The 13,530-nt window shown below is 43.7% G+C and overlaps 1 long non-coding RNA gene across 1 annotated transcript in view; it reads right to left on the reverse strand.

Moving 5' to 3' along the window:
- The window catches only part of LOC105483678 (uncharacterized), a 109,766-nt gene that overhangs the window by 16,475 nt on the left and 79,761 nt on the right, over positions 1-13,530 (reverse strand). The gene's annotated exons all lie outside the window — the stretch shown is intronic.

Here is a 13,530-nt window from a genome sequence, read left to right on the forward strand (position 1 = left end):
TGATGAATTTGAAAGATAGAGGAAGATTCTCAAGCCATCTGGTTCAAGTTTCTTTGTGTCTTTAGATTCCTCCTATGTTAGTTTCCTTGAGGAAGTTTTGGGAGTTGTTAGGTTTTGGCAAGAACCATCCTTACAACACAGGCCATTAATACCCACTTGAGGTCTAAAGAATCAGGTCTCAGAGTTAGCCTGTCGTTTTCCCCATCCTCAGGTAAAGCAAGCACGTCTCTAACTGTGGTTCCTAACTCACCACATTAAGATGACCTAGGTGAGTGAGAGGGTGGACAGAGTACATATTGAAGATGGGGTTCCTCAGGCTCTCCCCCAGTCCTAACAAAGGTGGGCCTAGTGACTTTCTTTTGTCTTTCTTCTATTCCAGATACATTCTGGATTATTCTAATGCACACTCAAGTCTGAAAACCTCTTGATTATGGAAAATTGCTTCTATTATTATCATTTTTGTGTGCAGAAGCAGAGCTTTTGTCTGGGCAGCCCAGAGGGTGGGCATATAAACTTCTGGAAATTTCTCAGCTTGATTATTACCTGAGCTCACATCAGATAAACCGGAATCCATGCTCCCATGGGGACCCGTCATCTTTTAATCAAACATCTACCCCAGTTAGGAGAGTTGGAAAATAAACATCTCCACTCAAGGCGGAATCCCAGTTCCATTATCAGCTTAGTACCACAGGGACCCTTCCAAGAGTCACACACAAGTAAGCAAACCACCAAGAGCCTGTGCCCTGCATGCCACCACAGAGATACCTTCTGGAGTGTCAGAAGAGTGACACCAAAAACCTGACCTATGCCAGATGTTGAGGGTTAGTGGGGGAGATCAACGGGGACCAAAGGTGGAAGGGAGGTAGAGAAGCCTTACTTCATTTTGGAGATCCTTCCCCAAACATGAAGATCCCATTTCAGGGATCTGTGACACACCAGGCACTCGGCACTTCCAGATGTTTTCTGGTCTCAAAGGCAGGGCAGATGAAAAGAAGAGCACTGGAGGTAGTGCCACTTCTAAGGAGAAGCTGTCTGGTTCATCCTGTGAAAGTATTTCTTTCTCTACTCAAGAGCTTGAAGGGGGCAGGTTGTGGGGGGCAGCGAGAAAAGATTTTTCTCCTTCCAGAGAAAAATGGAAACAGAGCAGGCATAAATGATTTCCATCACGGGGAACTGATGATTTGAGAAGATATTTGCCCTATGCAGATAATGTCGGAGGAAGTCAAAGGTATAGGGTTATTAGAGAGGGACACAAACAAATACTAGGAAGTATTTTTCTCAAATGCCCATTTCTTAAAGATTTCATCAGGCTTCTGGGAATGTCTGGCACCTTCTCCATATAGCAAAACCAAGAGCGTTTTGAGGGGATTGTTCTGGAACCCTTTCAAAGCTCCTGTTGATGCAGACACTTGCAGATGTCTCCTCCATCTGCCAGGGATTTTGAACACTGGGGAATGTAGCACCATATGCTAGGAGCATGGAGCCCTGTGAGCAGAGTCTAAGAGTTTGGTGTCTGATGTGCACCAAACATCACTTCCACTTTCCCTGCCCCAACGGCCCCTGTCTTTCCACTTGGAGACTGTTCTGCTCTGCAGAGAGTCTAGGTGACTTTTTTGCTGGGAGAGAGGTCTCAATTTCTCCCTTTAAAAAAAATTTCACACAAGTTACTCTCATTTCCCTGGTTCCTTTGGAAGAAAATGTGCTGAACACTTGGTTCTCTCAAGTGGCCTCCTGACTGCTTTTGGCATATTTCAGGGAGAAACAGAGCTTAAATCAGCCAAATCCTACTGCTACCTGTTTTGGTAAATAAAGTTTTATTAGAACATAGCCATACCCATTGATTTACTTGTTGACCCTAGCTGCTTTTTAGCTACAAAGGCGGAGTTGAGTAGTTGCAACAGGGACTGTATGGAATACAAAGGTGAAAACATTTTCTATTTGGCCCCTTATGGAAAACATTTTCTAACTCCCTGCTTAAATAAAGGAGACAGAGCAGCTAAATAAATGGATCAAAGCTGCTGAAACATGGGTCAGAGTAGCTGAAAAATAGGAACTTCAAAGAATTAAACGAGGACAACTAGATTTCTGATCCTGAGAGCAGAAGAGCAAGAGAAACGGCTGGTTTGCAACACATGAAGGGATACATACTGGGTACTTTTCATGAGCCTGACTACTTTGCCAAGCACTCTACATACATTCTCTCTTTTAAACTCCACAAGTGAGGTACTATGATTGTAATCATTTTACAGCTGTGAAAATGGAGGCCTGAGGCCGGGCGCGGTGGCTCAAGCCTGTAATCCCAGCACTTTGGGAGGCCGAGACGGGCGGATCACGAAGTCAGGATATCGAGACCATCCTGTCTAACACGGTGAAACCCCGTCTCTATTAAAAAATACAAAAAACTAGCCGGGCGAGGTGGCGGGCGCCTGTAGTCCCAGCTACTAGGGAGGCTGAGGCAGGAGAATGGCGTAAACCCGGGAGGCGGAGCTTGCAGTGAGCTGAGATCCGGCCACTGCACTCCAGCCTGGGCGACAGAGCGAGACTCCGTCTCAAAAAAAAAAAAAAAAAAAAAAAAAAAATGGAGGCCTGGAGATGTTGAATCACTTGCTCTGGTCATCCAGCTGACAAGTGGTAGGGTGAAAATTGGAACACAGGGGTGACTTCAGAGCCGAAAGTCTCGACCATGAGGCTATCCTGTTGACAGATTCCATGTCATAGGAAGCATGCAATGCCTGCTTTTTCAACTTATCAAAGCAGTGGCACCCAAAGTCTTAGCATGGGCTGCAGCTACAGCAGGATCCCAAGAAACCGGGATTCCCTCAGTCTTTGGGAGGCCCCCGAAGCTGCACTGAAAATGTTCTGGTGCAAGGTGGGGAGGGGAAGGCTTCACTGCCCAGTCATAATTGCTTCCCTTGGCTTCATTACTAGGTTTTAAGAGGAGGAAAATCTAATATTGCCAGTCACACTGCTGCTTGCTATTTTGAAAATTTGGTAGGGGATAAGGTTGAAACATCCAACATTTAACCCTGAAACTGGCACACTAAATAACACTTTTTCATGTTTCTGCATGGTCTTTCATCCAAAACTCTCAGACGACTTCACAAGCGGTTACTATTTACTATTATATTACTCCCTTGGGAACTATAATGGAGTGTGGCTGCTTCGAGACTCGAAGAGTCCCTTTAAATTGTATAATTTTCTCCTGGCTCTTTCTGGCTAAAGCACGCACTTCACTAATATTTGAAAGAAAAAAATATGGTGAACCTATTTTTTGTTTGTTTGTTTAGATTGGCGTTTGCCTAAATTAGTATTTCAGGCACGGCCTGGGTTCAAAAAACTATTGTTTATGCTACTGGGCATAGTTAAAAGAAAGAAAAAAATACCCTCCAGGGCAAACTAAAAGCCAAATAGCACTCAATCCACAATCTCCTTGTAAGGACTGATGAGTGCCAAAACACAAGACCCAAGTTCAGTGTCAGCAGCAGGGGTGGTGGTCGCAGGCTTAGCTTTTCATTTTAATGGGGAAGTTGGACATCCTCAGATCCCATCAACCAAGAATTACATGTAACTATAATAATTTAATGAGCCCCAACTCTGTATGAGGAGCTGTACCAGTGGCCTCTAAAGGGTGAAGCGTGAAGAGTAAAACTTCTGATTTATGCTTATTTTTCATCTCATCTTGTTAAATTATTCTTGGTTAAATTATTCTTTATAATGTACATATCATGTTCAATAATGCATGACTATGATATAAAAAGCAGATATTCAACAATTTTTAAATGCAGGGGTGTGTAGATAAAACTCACCCTTTTTTTTTTTCTTTTTCTTTTTTTTTTGAGACAGAGTCTCACTCTGTCACCCAGGCTGGAGTGCAGTGGTACGATTTCGGCTTGCTGCAACCTCTGCCTCCGAGGCTCAAGCAATCCTTCCACATCGGCCTCTTGAGTAGCTAGGACTACACGCACATGCCACCATACCTGGCACATTTTTGTATTTTTTATAGAGATGGGGTCTCACCATGTTGCCCAGGCTGATCGCGAACTCCTGAGCTCAAGGAATTCACCTGACTCAGCCTCCCAAAGTGCTGGGATTACAGACGTAAGCCACCATGCCCGGCCAAAACTCACCCTTTTACATGTCTTATCTCAGCATTTGAGCAGTACTAGACCCTCGGAGTGGCAAACTGGATGCCTGGGTGGACCATCCACTATGGTTAAGTGTCACCGCGTGAAAATGAGGACGCAGCTTGTTCTAATCTTTAGGTTTTTCAAGAGAAGCTGAAAGTTAATTTTTATGTGAAATCTTGTGATGTATGTGTGAAATCTCACTATATTTAAATACGGGAAACTTTTGAAGGCAACACTGTGCTGGCCAAAAAAACTTCACATCTGTGGACCAGATTTGGCCCGCGGACCACTGGCTTTCAATCTCTACATTGGATGTTATATCAAGATTTCTGTGGTTAGATTTGCAAAATGCAACACAATGGCATCCTTCTTCAATATTCTTGATGAAGGTCAATATTAAATGCTCGGAGAGTAGTGTCAGAATGGAAGCTATTTAGCTTGGTTTAAATGACTACTCGCCCAAATCACCAGCCTGTGGGCCTTCTGTGCTCCTCACATTACAATAACCTATAGAAGTGTGGTTGCTAAGAACATACACTGGGGAAAGCTGCATAGGTCCATTTGATCATGCGCCAGAAACTGTAAAAGGCAGGTATTGCTGTTATTCCCATTTTATGTGTGAAAACAATTGAGGATCTGCAAGGTTAAGAAAATTGCTCAGGGTCATATAGCCAGTGGGGGGACAGGTGCTGTCACTGACTTTAAAACTGATATGGGCTCAAGCCTGTAATCCCAGCACTTTGGGAGGCCGAGACGGGCAGATCACGAGGTCAGGAGATCAAGACCATCCTGGCTAACACGGTGAAACCCCGTCTCTACTAAAAAATACAAAAAACTAGCCGGGCGAGGTGACGGGCGCCTGTAGCCCCAGCTACTTGGGAGGCTGAGACGGGAGAATGGCGTGAACCCGGGAGGCGGAGCTTGCAGTGAGTTGAGATCCGGCCACTGCACTCCAGCCTGGGCGACAGAGCAAGACTCCGTCTCAAAAAAACAAACAAACAAAAAAGACTCCGTCTCAAAAAAAAAAAAAAACAAAAAAACAAAAACAAAAAAACTGAAATGGTTTCTACCACATTTCATGACTAGGTCCACATCACCCCTACACCAAAAAACAAAAACAAAAACAAAAAAAACCTGTAGATTTTGCTTTTTCTATGACGGGTACAACTACAATTTTAGGATTCAGGATGTTTATGGTAGGACTGTTTTTTTTAAAACCCCATGCTCTGTTGAAATATTTCAAACGGCACTGGTTTCATCAGCCACATAGGCACAGAGGTCTCATTTTATAATCATGTGCTCTGATAAACAGCATCTCCCCTGAGGAGGCACTGTGGCTTCTCTCCCGATTCCCTGTCCTGCCCTGGGTAATCTGAGGCTTCTGGGCCCTTTTGGGCCCTCCCACTCATCCCTCCCTCCCTGCACTCCATCACCTTTCTCCCCCACCAACACCCAACCCTAGCCCTGGTTTAGCTGGACCTTGGCCATCTCCCTTTGTTGCCTCCACAGTGGGAGGGAACTGGAAGGTGGGGCAGGTCAGGGCTCCAGCTGTATGGGAAGGAGGTTTGGGGGACCTTGTATAGAGACAAGACCCTGGACACAGGCTTGGGGGGCTGGGGTGGTTGGGGTGGGGTGAGGGTGAGAAGCAGTGAGGGAGGCCTGAAATGCAGCCTGGCCCCTCTCATACCATTTGGACACCTGATGCAGAATGAGGGCTGCCATTTGGACAGGCTTGAGCCAAACCCCATTCCTGGGAGTGAGGCATCCCTACTGTGTCTGAACCACCCCACAGAGGATCTTTCATCCCCAAAAGGGAATTCACTACTTTCTTGGCAATCACTTCCAGGCTTAACTAACTACCCTTAACAGGAGCAGGTTCATTCTCAGCTCCAGCAGAAACTCTTCCTGCTTTGTTTTTCTTCAGTATCTCTTGAGAGACCCAGGAGGGATAGGAGTCTCTGCCCTCCACATACTAACCTTTGATAAAATGGAGGGCAACAGAGCAGAGTAACTAAGAGCATCACACAGAGCTAAGTTTGAGTCTCAGAGCCTTCACACGCTGTGTGACCTTGGGCAAGTTACATAGCATCTCTGAACCTCAATTTCCTCATCTGTAAAATGGGGTGAAACACAGTATGTTTAAGAGAAACAGAAGCATACATCCATATAAAAACTTGCTCATAAGTACTTATAGCAGCATTATTCATAATAGCCCCAAAGTGTAAACAACTCAAATGTCTATTAAGTGATGAGTGGATAAACAAAATGTGGTATGTCCATACAATGACTACCATGCAGCTATCAAAAAGATGAAGTACTGATACATGTTCCAACATAGATGAATTTTGGAAACATTATGCTCAGTGAAAGAAGTCACATTGTATCTATACATAATATAGACAGGACCCCGATCCCCACAACTTGAGACAGTCAGTGTGGTTTTCAGAAACAGAAGGAAAGGGGCATATTTTCCTGGAGACACGTTGGCTGGACCTGAAACTCCCCTGTAGCCTTAGTTTCCCTCAAGACCTGCTAACCAGAGACACGAAGGTGGATTACTATCCAATTTCATTTGCTACTGGCTGGACAAATCTCCCTGTTCATTTGTTGTATCAATAAATTAGGGTGGAATATTAGACACATTATGTGTCTATACACAATATATAACATACTATGATAATGATGATATATCTTTATGGGATTATTACTATACATTGTCATAAGTAATAATATATGTTACATGCCATATAATACATTCAGTTGTATAATATATAATTATTATGAAATATGATATTAGTAGTAGTGTTCACCCTATGACTGGTCTTCCTTTTAACCTTTCTGAATTTGGAATGGTTTCTCCAATTCTTTGAACGTTTGCCGGCCCCTGATATATTTGGAAAGAAAATAGCTCTGAATTTGGAGAAATTAAATTACAGTAATGACTCTAATTCAACTGCCTCGTGTAGCTCAAGCCAGAAGATAGAAAAAATACCCCAGGGCGCTCCTACGGCTGCTCCTGGGAGCCCCGCAAGGGGGCCGGGAGGAAGCGGTGGACACGCTGCTGAGGGTCCCGGCGACACGCCAGGGGGCCCCCGGGGCAGGGCCCTGGCCCGATGCAGATAAAGGGACGTTTCTTCCCAGCCTCTCTGGAATGCCCGGCTGCCTTTTGAAAGGGGATCCCCCGGACTCCGGTCCATATCTGGGGCTTCTCCCTCCTTGCTGTTGATCCGAGAGCGCTGCCGCAGGTGTCCCATTTTCATTAAAATGCACATCAGAGCGCCTACTGGAGCTGGTAACAAAGACAACATTGAAACCGGGTGTCCGCCTTCCGTGGCCAAGCAGGGGGCAGGACAATGATTTCCCCAGGATGTGTTCGCTGCCTGGCTTCCCTACAGAGCGCTCCGTCAGGACTCAGTCATGGGTGAATGCCGGGCTTCTGAGAAACCCCAGCTGAGCCGCGTTGCTGCAACTTCAGAACTGTTTCTCCAAGTGAGGGAGGAGGCCTTCTGGAAGGAGGCAACAACAGTTCCCCGATCCCCACAGCTTGAGACCGTCAATGTGGTTTTCAGAAACAGAACTAAAAGAGCATATTTTTCTGAAGACCCGTTGGCTGGACCTGAAACTCCCCTGTAGCCTCTGTTTCCCTCAAGGCCTGCTAACCAGAGACCTGAAGGTGGATTACTATCCAATTTCATTTGCTATTGACTGGACAAATCTCCCTGTTCATTTGTTGTATCAAGAAATTAGGGTGGGGAAAAAAAGGAAATAGTCTTACTTTGCAGGTATCTTTAGGGTGCCTGGAGGTTGTACCTGACATGGTAACAACTTTCTTATAATGAAATTTGTGTGTCCCAGAACACAGGGCTGATGAGTAGAGGATGGGCTGGACTTCTGGGCTTGTTTTTTTCTGTGCTGCCTTGACTGGGCATTCTTTTTTTTTTTGAGACAGAGTCTCACTCTGTTGTGGTGCAGTGGCACTATCTCGGCTCACTGCAACCTCTGCCTCCCAGGTTCAAGTGATTCTCCTGCCTCAACCTCCCAAGTAGCTGAGATTATAGTCATACGCAACCACGCCTGGCTAGTTTTTGTATTTTTAGTAGAGATGGGGTTCCACCATGTTGGCCAGGCTGGTCTTCAACTCCTGACCTCAAGTGATCCGCCTGCGTCAGCCTCCCAAAGTGCTGGGAATACAGGTGTGAGCCACCGTGCTTGCAAAGCATGGTTTGCCCAACCATTCGTGGCAGCTCCGGGTGTATGGTTCACCTCCTCCTCTCCACTGATTTTGAAAACTGAGGCTTAGAGATATTAAGTGACTTTTTCCAAGGTCACATAGCCAGATAGCCACAAAGCTTTACCATTGTCGTCATCCACGGAGGCTGGTTCCAAAGATTGTGGATGCTTTGATGTGAAGTTTGAGGACTAGAACTCCTTTGCTGTGTTGCCTGAGATGTTCCATGGAGCCATTTTTCTCTGGGATTCTGGCATCTTCTCAGGGTGCTGCCAGGAAGTTGAACCCTGGTCCTTGTTCCTGCTGGCCCCATAGGACTCTTCTTCATGCCTCTTCAAGCCTACTCTCAACTGCTACCCTCTTTGCCTCTGCCCTTAAAAAGATAGGCTACCCTGCTTTCTGCTCTGCCACAAAATTTAGTTGGGGCTCCCAAGCCCAGAACCGGCTATCTGCTTAAATGAGGGGAAGAGTAAGGGGAAAATGTATATATAGATTAAAAAATAATGAATATGTAAAACTATTCTTCCCTAGGACAGGAATGGCTGGGTCATACTGTTAGTGTATGTGTAACTTTCTAGAAAACTGCCAAAGTGTTTGCCAAAGTGGCTGTGCCATTTTGCATTCCCATCCACATATACGAGAGTTCCAGTTGCTCTGTATCCTTGTCAGCAGTATTGTCAGCTTTTTAAAAAGGCACTTCAGTACCTGTGTGGTGGAATCTCATTGTGGTTTTTATTTCATTTCCCTAATGTCTAATAGAGTTGTGCCTCTTTTTATGGGCTTATTTGCCATCTGTAGATCTGCTTTGATGCAGTGTCTCTTCAAACCTTTTGCCCATTTTTAAACTGGATTGTTTTCTTATGATTGAGTTTTGACAGTTCTTTATATATAGTCATGTGCCACATGACAACATTTCAGTCAATGACGGACTGCCTATACGATGGTGGTCCAGTAAGAATATAATGAAGCTGAAGAATTCCTATTGCCTAGTTAGGTCATGGCCATCCTAGCATTGTAGTGCAGTGCATTGTTCATGTGTTTGTGGTGAGGCTGGTGTAAACAAAGCTACTGAGCTGCCACTTGTATAAAGTCTAGCACATAAAATTAAGTGCAGTACATAATACTTGATAATAAATGACTATGTTACTGGTTTATATATTTAATATACTATACTTTTTATTATTATTTTAGAGTATACTCCTACTTTAAAAAATTTAATTGTGAAACACTTTCAGGCAGGTCCTTCAGGAGGTATTCCAGAAGGCATTGTCATCACAGGAGATGACAGCTCCCTGCATGTTATTGCCACTGAAGACCTTCCAGGGGGACAAGATGTGGAGGTGGAAGACAATGATATTGATGATCTTGACCCTGGGTAGGCCTAGGGTGTGTTTGTGTCTTAGTTTTTAATTAAAAAAAATTTAAAGAGTACAAATGTAGTTTTTAAAATAGAAAAAAAGCTTAGGCCAGGCGCGGTGGCTCAAGCCTGTAATCCCAGCACTTTGGGAGGCCGAGACGGGCGGATCACGAGGTCAGGAGTTCGAGACCATCCTGGCTAACACGGTGAAACCCCGTCTCTACTAAAAAAATACAAAAAACTAGCCGGGCGAGGTGGCGGGTGCCTGTAGTCCCGGCTACTCGGGAGGCTGAGGCAGGAGAATGGCGTAAAAACCCGGGAGGCAGAGCTTGCAGTGAGCTGAGATCCGGCCACTGCACTCCAGCCTGGGTGACACAGCGAGACTCCGTCTCAAAAAAAAAAAAAAAAAAAAAAAAAAAAAAAAAAAAAAAAAAAAAAGCTTATAGAATAAGGATATAAAGAAAGAAAATATCTTTGTATAGCTTTACAAAAAGCCAAAAGGTTACAGTAAGCTAAGGTCAATTTATTACTGAAGAATGAAAAACATTTTAAATAAGTTTAGTGTAGCCTTCGTGTGCGGTGTTTATAAAGTCTACAGTGTACAAAGTGTACAGTCATGTCCGAGGCCTTCACATTCATTCACCGCTCACTCACTGACTCATCCAGAGAAACTTTAGTCCTGCAAGCTCCTTTCATGGTAAGTGCACGATACAGGTGTACCATTGTTTCTCCTTTATACTATAGTTTTAGTGTGTCTTTTCTATCTTTAGGTGTGTTCAGGTACACAAATGCTTACCATTGTGTTACAGTTGTCTAGGGTATTCAGGATAGTAACATGCTGTACAGGTTTGAGCCAAGGAACAATGGGCTATACCATATAGCCTTGGTGTGTAGCAGGCTATACCATGTAGGTTTGTGGAAGTGCACTCTATGATGCCTGCACATTGACAAAACCGCCTAGCAGCCTGTTTCTCAGATGTAGCCCCCTTGTTAAGTGGCACATGACTGTTCTAGATACAAGTCCTTTATCAGTTATGTGTTTCATATATAGTTTCTCCCAGTCTGTGGCTTGTCTTTTCATTGTTGTCTGAAGTCTAGCTACTTTCTTCTCTGCATCTCTCAGCTGCAGGACTGTTTTATTCTCTCCTCACCACCTATCACTTTCTGAAATGATTTTGTTTACTACAGACCACCCCTAACCAGAATGCAAGTTCCACAAGGCCAGTGACCTCATCTATCTGAATCACCACTGTATTCTCAAGGCTTAGATCTGTGCCTGGCACGTAGTAGGCACACAAGAAATAATTGTTGAATAAATAGTGATAACATCTACTAACAGGAAAGCAGTTTGGAGATTTCTCAAAGGACTAAAACTAGAACCACCATTCGACCCAGCAATCCCACTACTGGGTATATGCCCAAAGGAAAAGAAATCATTCTATAAGAAAGACATGCTCTCGTATGTTAATCACAGCGCTATTCACAATAACAAAGACATATGGAATCAACCTGGGTGCCCATCAGTGGTGGACTGGATAAAGAAAATATGGTACATATACACCATGGAATACCTCATGGCCATAAAAAAGAATGAAATAATGACCTTTGCAGCAACATGGATACAAGCTGGAGCCATTATCCTAAGAGATTAATGCAGAAACAGAAAACCAAATATAACATGCTCTCATAAGTGGAAGCTAAACACTGGGCCAGGGACATACACATGAACAATTGATACTGAGTACTACAAGTATCTATTGACAGGAGAGAGGGAGGAAGACAAGGACTGAAAAACTATCTACTGGGTACTATGTTCACTATCTGAGTGACCCAAACCTTAGCATTATGCAATATACCTAGGTAACAAACCTGTATATGTACCCCTGAATCTAAAATAAAAGTTGAAATGTTTAAAAGGATGCAGTTTAAAAAAATAGTGTAAAAGTAATATGAGAACTTTTAGCACTACCTCTTCAATTTTTATGTTAATTCAAAACTGTTCTACGCAATGTCTATTAATTTTTTAAAATCTGGCAGCACTGTTTCAGAAAAAGATCCATTTTAGCTAACGTCTAACAATTAAATTTCTGAACTAATATTATACTGAGATGTTTACTATTAAAAGTGAACCACATATTAAAAATTGTCAGTATAGCTATATGTCTGTAGTTGTAGCACTACTGATTGACTTAATAAACTTAAATTTGCATGCATGAAATAAAAGAAGAATACAGTATAGCAAAAAACAAAACAACAACAACAAAACCAAAACATCTGCTAATACTTCCTGAGTGCTTATTAGGCTGTAGGTACTCAGCTGTTTACTTCTCATGGTTTACATCATTTAACCCTCAGAATAACACTATGAGGTAACTTCTATTATTACTTCTACTTAATAAGGATGTGATAATAATAATAAAGGCTGTGCTGTTTGGAGCTCTTAGCTCTAAATCTTCCATCCTCTGCCATCACGTGATGCTGCAGCTGATACCAACAAACCTAATTTCTGTTTCGCCAGCTGCTCTTTGTTAGGTCACCAATAGGAGGCACTAGAGGGAGCTTGCAGGTGGAGAGGAAAGGGACTCATCCCTCTTGGTCTGGCTTGCTGTTGCAGTCCGGATCTCTCCAGCATCAGGGGTTTAAAGCTGGCAAGTCCTTGGTTCCAGGAGCGGTAGCTCGTTCCAAGTTGCAGTTTTTCCCACTATCAGAACCAGGTGCATCAAACTGTCTCAGAGATGCTGGCACCAGCAGGTATCCCCTCCTCAAAAGTCCGAGATCCAGCATTGTCGGGTCCCTCTCCCAAGCCTTTTACCTTCTCTCCCCGTTTCTACCCTCATTTCTCTTTTAAGGTTTTCCGTTAAGTTTTAACAATCCTGACCTCTTTGTTCCTCCAACAGCTGGGGTGGTAGCAGCTTCCTGCGATTACTTCCCGTGTAATACTCTGGGCTCCTTTTTTGCCTTTTCAGTTTTCTAAGACATGTTTAATAATACTTGGTGTTAAACTCTAATACAATAAGTGGGATCTTGACTAACACAGGAAACTAAGCACAGAGAATTAACAATGTCAAACGGACAGCACAGCAGGAGTGAGATGCTTACACAATTAGCTTCAATAAAAGGAAGAAAGCGAGAAACGCCCCTAGAGAGGAACAAACAAAAGGAAACGGTAATTTGGCAGGATCTATTAAAATCTATTACAATGTATCCCCAGAGAATGGGAACATACTATATGGTTTGGGCAGCTCCTACTTACACTGGGGAGACAATCTAATAAATGTCCTTTTCATCACTGTTTAAGACCCAACCCAGCTATGGCTTCCTCCACGTAAGCTGCGGTGGCAGACACTCTTGGATGCTTCCCAGTACCAAGAGGCTCCTTCTTCCTAGCTGGTGTTTAATGACAGAGGGTAGGAAAGCCAGAATCCTGCTGTCACTGTCACTGTCAGTGTCCCATCAGGAAGTACACAGGGGAGGGCAAGGACTTATGACCCAGTTCTGGGCAATGAAATATAAGAGGAAATCTCTGGAGGAGGCATCTGAGAAAAAATTATTTTCAGACATGCAGAGTGTCCTTCATTAAGCTCCCCAACCTTTTTTGCTTCCCTGGCTACCTTCTGCTTCCTGCCCTTGAATGTGGTTGAGACACCAGAAACTGTGGCTGCCATGTTGGACTATGACAAGCCCAAAGATGAAGGATGACTGGAAAGGACAGGGGGAATCTGTATTAGTCACAGTTCTTCAGAGAAACAGAACCATTAGGAGATTATCTATCTATCTATCTTTGAGTTTTGTTGTTGTTTTTTCACAGATGGGGTCTC

Source organism: Macaca nemestrina, chromosome 2 (genome assembly GCF_043159975.1).
Source record: "Macaca nemestrina isolate mMacNem1 chromosome 2, mMacNem.hap1, whole genome shotgun sequence".
NCBI lineage: Eukaryota > Metazoa > Chordata > Mammalia > Primates > Cercopithecidae > Macaca > Macaca nemestrina.